General features: G+C 39.6%; 1 protein-coding gene and 1 pseudogene across 8 annotated transcripts in view; one reads left to right on the top strand and one right to left on the bottom strand.

The window, feature by feature from the left end:
• PPP1R12B (protein phosphatase 1 regulatory subunit 12B) overlaps positions 1-17474 on the bottom strand; it is a 207402-nt gene that overhangs the window by 163014 nt on the left and 26914 nt on the right. The gene's annotated exons all lie outside the window — the stretch shown is intronic.
• LOC113242614 (U2 spliceosomal RNA) lies at positions 8405-8511 on the top strand (annotated as a pseudogene).

Below are 17474 nucleotides of genomic sequence, written 5' to 3'. Positions count from 1 at the left end.
TATTATTTAATGATTGGTCCAGAGAGATATTAGAAAAACTGCCAGATAATAATTTAAAGCTTCCTAAAATCAGTATGTCACATTTCTTTGGCAATGATAGGCTATCTCCAAGGAAAAAGACTTGATTTTACCAATAAAATGATAAAAGAGCACTATGATGTCTGTACTGTACCTAATATTGCTCTCCCCATATCAAAGACAAAAGTGGCTGATGGTTGATCAGTGCCAGAGTTAAATCTGGGAGTGCAGAGAAAGCCTTACAAAACAAAGCCTCCTCCATTCCCAAAATAGCCTGCAACTGTCACCACCACCAAGTGCCGCTGGCTCCAAGAGCTGACCTTGCTCTCGTGTCTCAGAATACTGCGAAAACTACCTGCCTTTGCCCCAGCACAACTCTCTTCCCCACAAAACCCAGCTCCAGATGCCAGGGCAGATGACACCTAGAAGCTGGGCTTTAGGCAGCATACCACCTGTGTGTTTGGATTTTTCAGCTCACACTTGCCTTGATGTCAACAAATCATGCTGACAAACATGCTGGGAGACGATGATGTTTGTAATATATCCCCATTCCATACATTTCACTGTTTTGTCCTTTAGCCTCCCAAAATTTCTATAATTCAATAATAATAATAATTTAAATATAAGGTATATAATTCAAAATTTAAATAATCCCCCAAATTATATAATTTCAACATTATGCTGGAAACCCTAAATACTTGGAGATAACAGCAAAGAGCATAATTTCTTTCACATAAACATTAATGAGCCAAACACCACATTCCCGGAGTCAAACGCGCTACCGTTGCACCACGAGGTCGGCCTAAACACCACATTCCTGAATCACCTATATGAACATCTCAAGTCATTCCTAGCAAAGCTAGAATATAAATTCCACAAAGGCTACTTGTTCACTGATGTGTCCCAAACACCTACAGCAGCAGTTGGCACATAAGAGGCCCTCAACAGATATTTGTTAGGTGGAAGAATAAATGCCCAAATGCATGAAAGTCACATTTTCTGTACATTCAGTTGATTCTCAGATATCTGGAATCACCCGAAGACTTCTCTCTAGGCTGCCCAAGGTGATTCCACCAAAACGACACAGCACATCCATGTACAGACTAGGGCCAGGTCAAGGATGTTGTATGTTGCTGCCTCCTATCCATTTTGTATTGTCCATGTGTCTTCTTTTCAGTGTTGTAGTGTGTTGAATGGTGGTCCCCAAAAAAGATATGTCCATGTCCTAGTCCCTGAAACCTGTGAATGTACCTTACCTGGAAGAGGAGTCTCTGCAGATATAATTAAGGATGTTGAGATGACAAGATCATCTTGAATTATCGAAGTGAGTCCTAACTCCAATGACAAGTGCCCTTATAAGAGGCAGACAGGGGACGCCTGGGTGGTGTTGCTGGTTAAGTATCTGACTCTCGGTTTTGGCTCAGGTTGTGATCTCAGGGTTGTGGGACTGAGCCCCGTGTTGGGCTCCACGCTCAGTGTGGAGTCTGCTTAAGGATTCTCTCCCTTTCCCTTTGCCCCTCCCCCTGTTCACACTCCCTCTTTTCTAAAAACAAATAAATAAATCTTTAAAAATGAGAGAGAGAGAGAGAGAGAAAGAGAGAGAGAGGGAGAGGCGCAGGGGGAAGATCTGAAACAAACTGAAGAGGAGGAGGCAATGTGACCACAGAGGCAGATTGAGGTGATACAGCCACAAGTCAAGGAATGCTGACAGTCACCAGAAGCTAGAATAGGCAAAGAACAAATATTCCCTACAGCCTACAGGAGTGTGGCCTTATCAACACCTGGGTTTCAGGCTTCCAGCCTCCAGATAATACATTCTAGCTTGTGTAATAATACATTTCTATTGTTTTAAGCCACCATTTGTGGTAATTTGTTACTAAAGCCATAGAAAACACAACTGGCAGAGAAGAGGAAATCAGAACCTGAAGAATTTGCCACATTCTTATTCCTTGGTATTAATGAAAATCACAGCAGTGAGTCACCCTTTCTTTGCCAGATGAAAAATGGTCAAAACATTAATTAGACCACTTTTTAAAAGACAACTACATTTAACAGAAAGTTTTCCAAGGTTTTTTTTCCAATTGTTAGCCCTAATAGCAAAGGCCTTGAAGACCTGCCCATGGTTCTCACACTAGGTATTTTGCTGGAAGTACTCTGGCTGAGGACTGAAACTGAAACGAGGGTGGCAGGACTGACTGAGGAGTTTGCTGTGAAACCCAACATTTCAAAGCTCGAAGTCCCCCTGCTCCAATGAGGTACTCGCAGCACAGAACAAGAATTTATACCAGCAAATTAAAGGTGATAAAGGAGTCAGTAAATTTGGAAATCTCAACCATCAGCACATCATCACACGAGAAGGCTTTAACATATTAGTAGTTAAGATTGACTGATCCAACACTTGAGTCACTCCTTCCTAGTACCTGTCTCTCTATTCCAATCATGATATAGTATAACTACTATGCAAGTGAAAATCATAAGAGCATTCTGCTCCAACAGGACAGGTGACTCCAGCAACTGTCAGCCCTGTGTGAGAGACTCACAACCCCACGGCATAGACAGTTTGGCTCCCAGATGGCGAGAACTATATCTGATTATGTACTCAGTGGTCAGACAGGCTCTGGACACTGATTTGTTGTAGCCTTTCGGGAGAGATAGCCAAGAGAAACAGCAGAAGTAAAGAATTTTCCATGGAGTATCACACTGACTAAGATTTTGTTCTCAGTAAACTGGCATATTACCCGCAAGACTATAAACGTTTACAATCTGGGACCAGAAAACACCTTCCTTCAGTTAAGAGCAAGTATTATACTGCCTAAGGGTTGACAATATTTAGATACCAAAAATATGTTCATTCTGGATTCTCCTAAGGCCTCCTCTAAATGCCCCAAGCCCTTACCCTTCAAATAATGTTTCCTTTAACCTTCTCCATTCCCCATGCACTTATCCACTTAAATGAAGAAAAGCCCATTAAGTTGTCTTAGAGGTATTACTTTGTCAACTTTTGTACCATACAAGGCTATACACATTTGACCTACCTCATGTCAGATCAAGGCACGTTTTTAGAAAGTTGAGAAGAAGAAAGAATAAAGGGCCCATCTTTTTAAAGCCCAGGGTTATTCTTCAAACAGAACTTTTATAGTTCTAGTGTCCAAATCTCTGTTTCATGATCCACTGATAATCCTGATTTTGAGGAACAATAAATGAGGCCTAGTAACTATGGTAAAAATCCCAAGCATTGAGTTTCTCTCAGATCAAAAGAGTGTGCACAGCTGAGTCACTTGGACACTTGTATAGAAATAAGAAAGCCCTTGTTGAAGTTCTTTTCTTACAAACTCTGCACATAAGAGCTGAGGCACACTAAGTAATGGGATGATTCATCTTTACAGACTTGATCAAAAGAGGTTCCTTGGAAAAAGCATGTTACACAAAGATGTAAAAGAAGGAAAGAACATGGTAGCTAGAGCAATAAACACTAGGACTTTTCATGTTACAAATGGAGAAACTAGTCCCAGGGAAGTTGAATGACTTATTTAAGGTCACATATTCAGTTGCAGAAGCACCTGAATGTTTTGTACCTACCAATTTAGAGGTATCCAAAATAGAGTTCATGGGCCAGTCTCCAGATACCACTTGGCTCATGGAACATTTTTAATACCTGATACTATCTTCCTAAAAATAACTTTGCTTTAGCATATATAGGGTAAACTGATATTAGTCTAACTCTCCAATAATTTCATATGAGGAATGTGGCCAATTGGTTGATTTTGAGTTGGTCACTCCTGGCTAGACTACATGCAAAACACAAAGATCCCATTAAACTGCTTTGGTTACCACTCTGTTTATTAGCATGAGTCTGGATTAGAAACCTCCCTCATATCTTGGCTACCTGTCTTAACCACAGCCCCCCAAAGGTCTAATCTGCTGCCAACTTGGCATGTAGAGTAAATTGCTGTCCCAGGGAGAGGGATTTTTCTATTTAACTCCAGATCACTCCGTGCCCATAAACAAGTGTTTCATAAGCCACAAGAGTACGGCCTGAAAGCTATGGCATGGGCAATGATCCATAGCTGTCAAGTAAGCCTTGTGAAAAGAAGGAAGGCAATTCTGGGATCTGAGTTGGGTAAAGAGTAAAAGCCACCAAGAAATTAAAGGAAGACTGAATTCTCAGAAAGTATAAATCAGTACAGCAAATTTTATCCCTAAAAGGAGATATTAAAACAAGAGGTTACTCTCTTCCCTGCACATTTTCATCAAGAGTTTTACATGGGCAAAGCTAGTCACATGTAAGTCCATATCACTTATTGGCATGTCTCCCCACATGTAGGGTCCTCTGGTAGAAAATACTAAAGAAAGCACCCCCACTAAGAACAGTGTACTAGTTAAGGGTACAGACTATGGAATAAGACTTCCTGGGTTCAAATCCCAGGTCTACTAAATTTTGTATTCTTAAAACAAGTTATCTCTGTATGTTTCAGTTTCCTCATCTATAAAATTATCATACCAACTATGGTACCTACTTAATGGGGTTACAGATGAGCTAATGTACATAAAAATATTTAGAGACCAGCATATAGTTAAATGCCACATGTTAGCTGCTGCTAGTATTATTATTACTACTACTGCTTCCCCCCACCACCACCCTCGTCTCTAAGAGTTAGCAAGAACACTCCTTTCACCACCAGAAAGGGCAAAAAATATATACTTAAAATAAACATAAATATAGCATTAACTCTCCGTAAGTTCTAATAGATGCCAACAGACCACAGTCAGGTTCTATTAACAAGAGAAGGAAGTAAATTAGAAGTATCGGAGAGAGGAAAGGGAAGACAATGAACCAGGAGTGGAAGAATGACTCTCTTACAGCTGGCAAAGGAAGTTCAGGGGCTGCATGCTACGTTTTGCCATAACAGAGTCCCTGGCTACAGAGGGGTCCAACAAGTCTATTGTTAGCACAGACAGAAAATCTGAGAACACAGATTTAAGTTCCGGATCTAACACTGACTCACATTACCAAAGAACAGGTTAAGAATTTATCTTAGTAATACGTTCCTTGACTGTAAAGTGCCTTTCCATTTATTCATGTAACAAACATTTACTGAGGCCTATACTCTGCCAGACATAATCCTTAGGGGGAGATGCAGGAATCAAAAATGAATAAGACTTTACCGTTTAGTCGTAGAAAGAGATATGTAGATGATACATGCAACAGAAATCATACTCTAATATAAAATGAATTATAATACAGAATAAGAAGTCACTAACTTTGGGGGTAACAGGGAACACTTCGCAGAATGGATATTACTCACCTGAGTTATAAAGGAGAAGGAGTTAGCCAGTTTAAAAAGCAGGGATGAAAATAAAATAACATAAAATAAAATAAAAAGCAGGGATGAAGAACATCAGAAGCAAAGGGAACAGTAATACAAAGGTCTGGAGAAAAGGAAAAAAAAAGAAAGTCTTTTAGAATGGTGAGAAGTTTGGCATCTTTGTACTCAGATGGGGGTGGGGGCACACATGAAAATCTGAACCGGGCTTCATTCGCCATACTAAGGAATTTGAATTTTACCCTACAGGTTAATGGGAAATGGAAGGAAGAGAGGCTGGTAGGACAGGCGGACAGGCAGCAATGAAGGTCCCTGTATCTCGTGATAAAGAGTTTAATCTTTATCCTAAAGGCAACATGGAGGTACTGAGCCTTTTAAACCAGGGAGTGATAGTACCAGAATTGTATCTTAAGAATGGTTAACTGTAGTGGGAATATGAAGACTGAACTGCTGGCAGGAAAAATTCACAACGAAGACAACCATTGAGAAAATTACGATCAAGGCTAGAAAGGATGAGGTCTTGAAGTAAGATACTGGCAGTGGAGACATGGAGGAGGGGATGGATTTGAGAAGCATCCCTGAGGTAGAAGGGACAGCATAGCTGATTAGAACGCCCACAGTGAAAAAGGGTAACACAGAGACTGTTAAGAGCTTAGGACCCTGCGTAGACTGCAACACCACGTAGCCAGAACAGAGAATATAAGGAAGTCTTAGAAGTCTTTTCTGTTGCTGATTCCCACCTAGTGCTAATTTCTGTTAAAGCCTAAGTGACTTATATCCAGGAACTACATCTGAGCAGCAAGCTAGCATGTACTACTTGCTGCCCTTTCCCTATTAAATAATCCTAAAGTGAGCCCAGGGAAATCGATGCCAACCAGCACAATCTCACAGCTGTTCCCAGCCCCAGAGCAAAGTCCTGGTTGGGTCAGTGTCATGAATACAGCGGCATGGCCCTGGCAAAGCATTATTGTACGGCGCCCACAGGACGGGGGAATTGAGGTTACGGCAGAAGGTCTCCGCTACTGCTGAGATCTCTTCAAAGTCACATGTTAGTGGTAACAATGGTGACTTTACAATTCAAGCGGACACCTCCAATTTTTCCTTTAAAATTAAAATCTTTGGGACAGAAAAATGTCGGTAAATTAAAAGCATTTTGCCTGGCCCATGTGGCATTTTAAAAATAAAGATTTTTCACGTTAAAAAATTCCACATTTGAGATTTTTAAAAAATTAGACTATCTGGCACTGCAAAGTAAACAATTAGCATTGAGTGGCAGTTGCCTTCTCTAGGCAGAGCGTGATACCTGATGCCCCACGCTCCACCATCCTCTACTGTTGTATACTTGGCCTGCTTTATTAAGTTATATTACCTGCCTATCCTTTTTAGGCATTTTCCCCAAATATGTTATTATGAAAATGTTCAAACATATAAAGGTTGAAAGAATTTCACAGTGAATACCCATTTACCTTTACACGACTTGTAGACTACCATTAACACTGGCTACACTTATTTTTTTTTTTTTAAAGATTTTATTTATTTATGTGACAGAGAGACAGCCAGCGAGAGAGGGAACATAGCAGGGGGAGTGGGAGAGGAAGAAGCAGGCTCCCAGCGGAGGAGCCTGATGTGGGACTCGATCCCGGAACGCCAGGATCACACCCTGAGCCAAAGGCAGACGCTTTAACGACTGCGCTACCCAGGCGCCCCGGCTACACTTATTTTATCACACGTCCATCTCTTCACTCATTCATCCCATTTCAGACATTCATAATCTCCCCCCGAACACATCACACGCACATTATTAGCAAGAGTTCAATACTTGTTTACAGTATTATTTTTCTTTTGAAGTAAAATTTACAGATAGTGAAAAGCACAGATCTTCAGTACACATTTACTGGGTTTTGACAAATATATACACTTGTGTTACCCAGCACTTTAGGCATTTCAGCATCCCTGAGGCATCTGACCCCTGGGACAGAGAAATGTTTTTCTACACTGCTCTGACCTCAGCACTGCCAGTGGCTAAGAAAATGCTGGCTATCAGTGGAAACGTAGTTGACCTCTCTTAAGGTACCATCTTGTTTCTGGTGGGCCTTAACAGACCAAATCTGGGTATAATCAATTTTGCTAATAAAATAGAATTCACTACTGGAGTTGAAAGAGAAGACACTAGTGGTTAAGACTTTAGAAATCTGAATAACTTTTTTTTTCCTGAAACCACCAAGCTCCGTAGTATAAGAAACATGGCCTATAGTTCAATCCTCAGACTGCTATATCCTAGAGGTAGGAGAGTGCAATGAGTAAACAGCAATAGACAACACAAACATCCCTTGAGGTGACACATAAGAGACTTCACTCGCCCTGACTAGCTTGGTGGTAGTGCCGAGGTAACCAGGGAAGTTCCTTTATTTACTTATTAAGAGCAGCATTCCTAAGCTCAGAAAAGATCAGGAATAGCAAAAAAGTAGAAACCTCACGCTCCAAAGGCAGAATAATGGACAAGTGAAAACCTATAAAAAGGATTCAAAATTTACTGTTAAGTCAAAGACTTCCCACATAGCCCCCAATGCAATGGCATCCTTTATGGAAATGAAAATGAGAAATGCCCCCGTCTCCTTCGATGGTAAGTGCTTACTTATCTGAAATCAAATACAAGCCTCCTGGAGCACTTCACTGGCAGTGTGCTCAGAATAAGTCAGACCTTGCCAAGACAGAGAACTTCAGACACTATTGCAGAGGTGCTGAAGGTTAAGGAAAGAGCGTGTGTTACCTTGCTCTTTCGATCTATCTCAACTGTCTCACTTGAGCCCAAGCTCTGAGCAACTGTACATCTAGGACAGAGCTAGAGGGCAAATTTCAGAACAGAGTGCGGGACATTACGAGACACTGTACAGGCAAAAGAGTCTAACTTTAATGTCACAGCCCATCCCAATTTCCCAACAATTAGATTTCCTAGCTGTAAGATAGAAAGCACCAAACTTAACCTTCCTTTTATTTCAGGGTTGATGTGAGGACACAGGAGATAATAAGTATGAAAATAGATTTTTAAAAAGATAGGTAGTATCGCTTCTCGGCCTTTTGGCTAAGATCAAGTGTAGTATCTGTTCTTATCAGTTTAAAAAGATAGGTAGTACATAAATCCAACTATTGCTATTAACACACACTCTTTGTGTTATTTTAGCAAACAAAATATACTATGAGGCAATCTAGTGAATTGTTTTAGATCAAGGATCGGCAACTTTCTCTGTAAAGAGTCAGACAGTAAGTATTTTAGGCTTTGCAGGTCATACAGTCTCTTGCAAATATTCAACTCTGCCAACCGTAGTGTGAAAGCAGCCATCACAATCCTAAGCCAATGAGTGTAGCTGTGTTTCAACAAAATTTTATGGATACTGAAATTTGAATTTCATATAAGTCTCACATGTCACAAAATATTATTCTTCTTTTGCTTTTTGCAACTAATTAAAAATGTAAAAACCATTTTTAGCTTGTAGGCTGTACAAAACCAGGCAGTGGGCTGGATCTGGCCCGTGGGCTATAGTTTGCTGACACCCAATTTAGAGCACTTGCCAAAAAATTTGAGTTCAAATGCTAGCTGTGAAATTGAATGGCTATAAGACCATAGGTAAGTTACTTAACTTCTCTCTGCCTTGGTTACCTCATCTTTAAAATGAGATAGCAATAATAGTTTTCTTAGGGTGTCTTATGAGGACTGCAGGACTTACTACATGTACTGTGACTGGCACAATGTGACTGCTCATACATATTGCTACTAGCTGTCACACACCATTCCCATAACAATCCTCCAAACGTACCACATTTTCATATGCCTCTACACGTTTATACATGCCACCTCCTAAGCCTGGAACATACTACCCTGCTGAGAGCTTCTCTGTGGTCTCAAAGACTTCGTTTAAACATTACCTCCTCTATAAAGCCTGCCTTGACTGTCCTTCCCATCCTAGCAGAGTTAGTCACCACCACCTGTGTTCCTAAGGGCCTGTTATAGTGCCCTGCATTCTACTGTACTTATCTTTGTCAACTTACCAACCAGACTATGAACTCCTTCTATGCAGACTATGACTTACTAATTGTATCCCCAGGGCCCAGAATACTGCTGAACACACAGAAAGCATTCAATATATATTTGCTTAATGGCATTATTAACAATACAGAACAGAACCTAATACATTAACTAAGATAGAAATCTAGTTATATGACAAACATATAACAAAATACGAAAAAAATTTCAAATATCCTATTTTTAGCATAATCTATCACGTTAACATTCATTCCTATGCATACCCAGTAAGCATCCAGTTTGTCCTGGCACTGTTAGCTAGTAGCAGACATCTCAGAATCCACACAGTGAAAATCACAATACTCGCTTTTAGTGATATAAAAGTCCATCTCTCACCTCAACGTAGACAAAATAATTTGTGTTTAGTAGTGGGTAAAGGAGGGAACTAAACAGTGCAATTTGAAATTTCCACCAATATAACACTGCATATGGCAAGAGGTAAGAAGTTAAAAGAATAGAAGCACTTTTCTGATCCTGCCCTTAAATTCTTAAAGAAAGAGTCAATGATCAAATGGCTTCACCAAGGCCACTGAAAGAGGTATGTTTTCTCCACCAGTTAGGATCCTCGCTAAAACAGAGTTACTTGGGCAACCCAAGGCACCACCCTTCCTACTCTCAGCCTGCCAGGAGTGTCCTGCCACTCTGTTTAGACCTCCGCCAGGCGAGCTATGATACTGTGCCCAGTTGATTCTGTGCCAGACACAACATTCCCTCTGACAGAACATTCCTTGTGTCCGGTAATACCGGGCTAGCCAGTATACCTGGCATACTACCTCTTAAAAATCGAAGCTGCTTTGGAAGAACAGGTTAGAAGGGGAAGGGACTTCAAAGTAACTAGTGAACATTTCCTGAAAGGTAGTTTAACGTCATCAAAATCGGTCAAATGCTGTGAACAACCATGAAGAGGGTGCAGTGAGGACTCAGATCACAGCCTACCAGGTGACACTAACATGACATAACGAAGTAGAAACTTCATTTTCTACTTTGTCACATTAGTAAAATCCCAGTGGTTGCTGTGCAAATGATCTCATAACTGGTCTTCCCTTGGGTTTCTGTGTTTCCTTTCTGGTGTGTGTGTGTGGGGGGGGGGTGCACTGCCTGAGAATTCTGTTTCTGCAGAAGTCTCTTTCCCTCTTCTAGGCCATGAGATCACACCCTATGAGGATCTACCGAATTTAAGGAACAGAAAATTCAACATATAAAAGGGATTTGTATTAGGAAGATGCTGAATTTTTGTCTTTGTCATTGTTGTTATTACTTCTATTACTATCATTCTCATCCTCGCCATTATCATTTTCTTCAATGTCTGATAATGGCTTCATGTATAGCATTTGAACACTGTTGAATCTGGACACTCTCATGATTGCTAATTTATAACATAATTCTAGATACATCATACCGACAACTTTTTTATTCCAATACTGTGATAAAGCTGATCAGTACGATTAGGTTTTATTTTAGGGCCCGATTAATCTCAATGAAATAATAAAATATAAGTAAATTATAATGCCTTTCTTTCTTCCAAATACTCAAATGTTAAATATATTCCCATAGGTCTTCCCAAAAGTCCTCCAAGGAAGGGAAATTTTGGTGAATAATGATAATAATCTTAATAGCAGCCAATGTTTTTTTGAGGACTATTTGAAGCTAGGCATGTGAACAAGATATGGAAAGAGTGGAGTGAGAAGACCTAGCACCAAGATTTGAAAATTCTAACATTTAAAGACCATGTAGAGAAGAATGTGAAACAAGGAAGATGCAACAAGAGGGGGGGGGGCAAGAAAAATTTATCATGAAAGTCATAGGATAAAAAGGTGGGAGAGAAGGAGAGAGTGGTTTATGTTGCTCAGAGTCAAGTAAGATGAAGAATGGAAATGTCAGAATTAGCAAGCCAAAGGTCATTGATGACCTTAGCAAGAAATGTTTCAATGCAGCAATGAGACAAAGTTGAGAAAGGAAGTGAATAAAGAATGAGGGGAAAGGAAAGCATGGGTAAGTCTTGAAAAATATTGCTAAGAAAGGGTGGGAAAAGGCAGGGTGATAACTAGAGGCCAGGGATGGGTCCCGGGGATTTTGTCATTCCAAAATGGAAGCGATCCGAGCATGGTTAATGATACTTGGAAGGGTCCAAATGAAAGGAAAAGCTTGAAGAGAGAAACTGAACAGTGTTTGGTTGCAGAAGAAGGATTCCAAAACAAATATGGGAGGGTTAGCATTAGATGCGAAGAACACTTCTGCCACTGTACCAGGAGGGAAGGAAAAAAGTGTTTCCGACTAAGGCAGAGTGGTTTGTAGTTGAAAAGTTAAAGAAGTTCAGGGGTGCCTGGGTGGATCAATTGGTTAAGCGTCTGCCTTCGGCTCAGGTCATGATCCCAGGGTCCTGGGATCGAGCTCTGTGTCAGCTCCCTGCTCAGAAGGAAGCCTCTCTCTCTGTTGCTCCCCCTGTTTGTGCTCTCTCACTCCCTTTGTCAAATAAGTAAATAAAATCTTAAAAAAAAAAAAAAGAAAGAAAGAAAGAAAGAAAGAAAGAAAGAAAGAAAGAAAGAAAAGTTAAAGAAGTTCTAATTTCTGTTTTCTAGCTTATCTGTGAAGCAGTAGTAATAATCATAATAGTAATGAAGGTAGTGGTAGGAGTAATAATAGTGTTTATTATACTAAATTTTCATATTTAATAAATACATATTAATTATATAATCGGCAGAATGTTATTTATAGAATTATTAGAATGGTGATTATTATGATTAATAAATATTATAATAATAATATTAACCAGCTAATATTGTTGAGTACTATGGGTTAAGCACTCTCTTATACATTAATTTAATCCTCCTAGCAAACTTTTAAGAACGGTATTTTTATTTTCACTTTTAAAAGGTTGGGATGCCTGGGTGGCTCAGTGACTTAGATGTCTGCCTTTAGCTCCGCTCATGATCCCAGGGTCCTGGGATTGAGCCCTGCATCAGTCTCCCTGCTCAGTAGGGAGCCTGCTTCTCCCTCTCCCATTCTCCCTGCTTAGGCTCTCTCTCTGTAAAATAAACAAACAAGATCTTTAAAAAAATAAATAAATAAAAGGTTAAGTAGCTTGTCAAAGGTCACATAGATAAAAATTAAGTCAGCATTCAAACCCAATCAGTCTGCCTCCAGAGCCTACACTATGAACTACTTTATTATACCAACTTTCAATTTAGACCCTAAGGGTCACCAGACTTCTAACAAGTCTCATGTTAAAGCTCTTTAAAGAGCTTTTTTTGGTGCAGTGATGGAGACCAAAACCAGATCAGAGATTTTGTGGAGTGGTAGGAGGTAATATTATCTGCTGACAAAAAAGGAGGAAACAGGGTGGTCAGAAGGGTGGGGAGAGTAAAGAAGTGGAGAATGCTCTTTCCAGGGAAAGAAGTAGTGAGTTGAGATATAATGGAGTTTCCAGACAATGGGAAGATCTATTTGAATTTGATGACCATGAATGTAAAGTGGTAAAAAAAAATCTGCACTGTTTTGTGAGTTTTAGCCACTTAGGTGTAACCACAGAGAAATGAGAATTGGGTTCATTGGTTAGGACGCGGTCAGATAAGTTCAAAAATTTCAGAGAGGTAAAGAAGTTTAGGGGTTTAATTTAGTAACAGTGAAAGTGTTATCGAAGTGCACACAGAATCTAAGTAAGATAATAAAGTGGGCAGCTGGGTGGTGGAGTCAGTTGAGCATCAGACTTGGTTTTGGCTCAGGTCGTGATCTCAGTGTAATAGGATTGAGCCCGGGTGGGCTCTGTGCTTAGCATGGAGTCTGCCTGAGATTCTCTCTCCCTCTGCATTCTCTGCCAGTGCTCTCGCACTCGCTTGCTCTCTCTCTCTCTCTCTCAAATAGATAAATGAGGGGTGCTTAGGTGGCTCAATCAGTTAACTGACTCTTGGTTTCGGCTCAGGTCATGATCTCAGGGTTGTGAGATCCAGCCCCTTATCGGGCTCTGTGCCCAGCATGGAGTCTGCTTGAGATTCTCTCTCTCTCCCTCTGCCCCTACCCCTGCTCGTACTCTCTCTAAATAAATAAATAAAAATAATTATAAATAAATAAATCTATCTTTTTAAAAAAAGATAATAAGGGAAGCTAATAAACTAGGAGGAAAGGAGATGGGGAGAACAGAGGTCCCAATAAGAATTTGGTTATAATGGGAGTGACTGAACTAGTAATTACATGTTACCTTCAAAAAGCCAGATGCTCTGAGAAGTAGCTCTAGGTGAAAACTGTCATAGATGTAACTGTGGAAGTGGGTGACAGAGCAAGATGGAGGGATAAGTCACCCAAAAGGAGGAAGCTAAGAAACTAAGAGGCCAAAGTGTTGGATGCTCTGATAGTAATGAGATTGAGAGGAAGTTGTGAGTTGTCTTTGAAGCATGAGAAAGAAGGTGGCCTAGCCAAATGGCATGCAAATCAAAGGAGCAGAAGGTATTTTATTTTTATAAGAGGGTATGGAAAATAATTCCCAGGAAGTGATAATGGTGAACAACATGGATATTTAATCCTACTTCCTAACACTGAGTTACGTGAGATATATGAGAATAAAACCACTCAAGAGGGATTAAGTCTATGATTGTAACTGAACTAATACTCTGGGGTTCCTAGCTGCCAGCTCTATCCACTACCAGGTAATAATACTATAGCCTTTTTCTTCAAAATGATTTAAGTCATGTTTTTAAGTAACACAAGAGTATATTTTTACTGTAAGAGAAAAAAAAATTGAGAAGTAGCTATATATAGTTTGGTATATATCCTTCTAAAATGTTTTCAAAGCACATACAGGGCCACATTTTTATGTATTATTTAGAATTCTTAAAAGCATAGAAACATATGTATTATCTGTGCATTTTTCTTTCTATTCACAAATTTTTATAGACTTTCCATGTTAGTGGAGGTCTATGAAGTCTACCTTTTGTTCATAACTATAAAAGATTTCCATACTATGAACATATAACTTATTTAACCATTCACTCTTCTGTTTATATAAACTTAGAGGTTTTTTCTGATTTTTTTGTTACTATAAATAATGAATTAAAGAATATTTCTGGGGGCACCTGGGTGGCTCAGTTGGTTAAGTGGCTGCCTTCGGCTCAGGTCCCGATTTCTGGGATCGAGTCCTGCATCAGGCTCCCTGCTCAGCGGAGAGCCTGCTTCTCCCACTCCCTCCACCCCTTCCCCCCTGCTTCTGTGCTCTCTCTCTCTCAAATAAATAAATAAATAAATAAATAAAATCTTTAAAAAAAAAAGAAAAAACAATTTTTTTTAAAGATTTTATTTATTTATTTGACAGAGATAGAGACAGCCAGTGAGAGGGAACACAAGCAGGGGTAGTGGGAGAAGAAGCAGGCTCATAGTGGAGGAGCCTGATGTGGGGCTCGATCCGAGAACGCCAGGATCGCGACCTGAGCCGAAGGCAGCCACTTGTTTGTTCTTAAACAGTGTAATCACTGACCTGTTCCCCCCAAATCACTAAAGAACTCTTTTCTACCCATAAGGGAATCAGAAAAAAATCTTGTACCACTGAAGCATTAAAATTAGCAGCACTTTGAATCTGTCTTTTTTGAGATACAGCTATCTACTTAGCAACTTCTGAGATTAACTCAAATAAACCTTAAGTAGCAGTACACCAAACACAGACTTCATTCCCCAGGCTTGTAAAGTGCCAAAGTCTCTACTTAATTAAGAATTAAACAACAATGATCCCTTTATCTTTTTGAGATCAAGTTTCACCTTTCTTGCTTTGCAGAATTAAAAAAAAAAAATCAATGAAACATCCTACATGCCCACCCTATTTCCCAGAACACCAACTAATCTTACTTGTTAGTATGCCAGACTGTAGAGTTCTCCAATTTAAGACTGAATGGTAGAAATCAAGGGCTTAAAGTAATTTAATATATCTGTTTTCAAAGGCTATGGGAAAGGCCAAGAGCAACGTTATTTTTCCAGGTTAGCCTAGAGAGCACTGGAAAGACCAGAGTAAGCATCAGAAGGCTTTCTGACACAAAATTAACAACTGCATGCAAACATGATCATTAGCTATACTTTCTTAGACAATAGACGAGTTTGGATTGCCACGGAATGTCTTCTAAAACCTTCTTTTCCCCTAACGACTCTTATTTCATGTCTTTATTCCTTGGCGGGGGGCGGGGGGGTTAGGGACAGAAGGAGAGGCAGAGAGAATCTTAAGTAGGCTCCACTCCCAGCACAGGCCCAACTCCGAGCCTGACAGCCAATGCAGGGCTTGATTTCACAACCCTGAGACTGTGACCCTGGTCAAAATCAAGAGTCGGACACTTACGAATGAGCCACCCAGGCGCCCCACATCTTCATCCCTTTTTGTAAAAGAATAGGATGTCATGAAAAGTTGTGTAATTCCATTCTTCCGATTGCAATTTGGCAAAGTCCTTAGGCAAAGATATGCCTAAATATGTTCTCATAAAACAGTCCTCATCAGTATATTACAAAAAGCAAGTAGTAGCAAGAAAAATGTATCACCCTTAAAAAAACAAACAAAAACATTTTGTCAAACAACAGCACTTAAGCTGATTCTCAATTATTCAGTGCCTTAAATGTGCCGAAAATCAAAGAAATCCAACAGATCATATAAATACACAGGAACCTATTATAAGTACTCAGACTTACATGTACATTTCTGAAGTTAGCCACTCTTAAAGTTGCAGATCTTATCACCAGTGTTTTTCCTATTGCAAATATCCCCCTTCCCCTATAACCACACTTCCTTCCCAACTTGCAATAATCCTTTTTAATAAAGACTCTTGGAGGAAAAAAAAAAGTTCTTGGAATAATCATAATTATTTAAACCATAACACTAACCAGAGGGAAAGGTGGCAATTATATGATTGAAACAGAAAATATATCTAAAGGATCTAAGTTTCTTTTTCCATGTGTTCAGCCAGAATTTTGCCATTAAAAAAAAAAAAATCTAGGGGCTCCTAGCTGGCTCAGTCAGTAGAGCATGTGATTCTTGATCTCAGGGATGCGAGTGAGTTCAAGCCCCACGTTGGGTGTAGAGATTACTTAAAGATAAAATCTTAAACAAAAATCTAGTACAACATAAAAAACTTCTACTATAAAGAAACGACAGCGGGGGGGGGGGGGAGTTGCTGCTGCATGAAGCAGAAACTGGTGGGATAGAGGAGGCAGTGGAAAAAGATGTATAGCATCTAGATAATACATAAACTAAATAATCCAAATATGTTTTGTTCAGATGTAGAGGAAGGTGTAAGGAAGATTTTCAGTAACAGACCTGTCCAGTATCTCCCTGATTTCATAACTTTGTATAATGTTAGTCATGCACAAACCCCAAATATCAAATAATATGCTACTTGGGCCTTAATATTTTATAGCTAATCACTAAGAAATCTGCAGCAACAGTCAATAGGCATTTACAATAGCATCACACTGTTGGCACTGTCTGAGAATAGTAAGCAATTGATTTGAGAATATCAGTTTTGACCTGCCAAGTCAATGATATAAAAAATCTGACAAAATGAGAATGTGGAGCTATAGGAACTTTCATGCACAGTTGGAGGCAATGTAAATTGGTATAGCCAAGAATTTGGAAAAGCACTATCTGGTAAAGATGCACAAACATTTGATCCTTCATATAAACCTTAGAAAAACGGTAACACATTTACACAAGGAACCATGAGCAAGAATGCTCACAGCAGCATTGTGTGTTTTTATTTTTATAATATCTTCGTTGAGATGTAATTTACATACCATAAAACTTACTCTTTTAAAGCATACAATTCAGCAGTTTTTAGTGTATTCACAGAATTGTGCAACCATCACCAGCATCTAATTTCAGGACATTTCATCACCCCAGAAAGAAACCCCACATCCACTAGTCAACACTCCCCATTCCTCCCTCTGCTTAGTCCTTGGCACCCACTAACCTACTTTCTGTTTCTATCTTTGCCTATTCTAGACAGTTCATACAAATGGAATCAATACATAGTCTTTTGCATCTGGTTTCTTTCACTTAGTATAATATTTTCATGGTTCACCCACACCGT

Source organism: Ursus arctos, unplaced genomic scaffold, assembly GCF_023065955.2.
Source record: "Ursus arctos isolate Adak ecotype North America unplaced genomic scaffold, UrsArc2.0 scaffold_2, whole genome shotgun sequence".
NCBI classification, from domain to species: domain Eukaryota; kingdom Metazoa; phylum Chordata; class Mammalia; order Carnivora; family Ursidae; genus Ursus; species Ursus arctos.
Note: the sequence above shows the minus strand (reverse complement) of the source record. Positions and strands in the feature narration are given on the sequence as shown.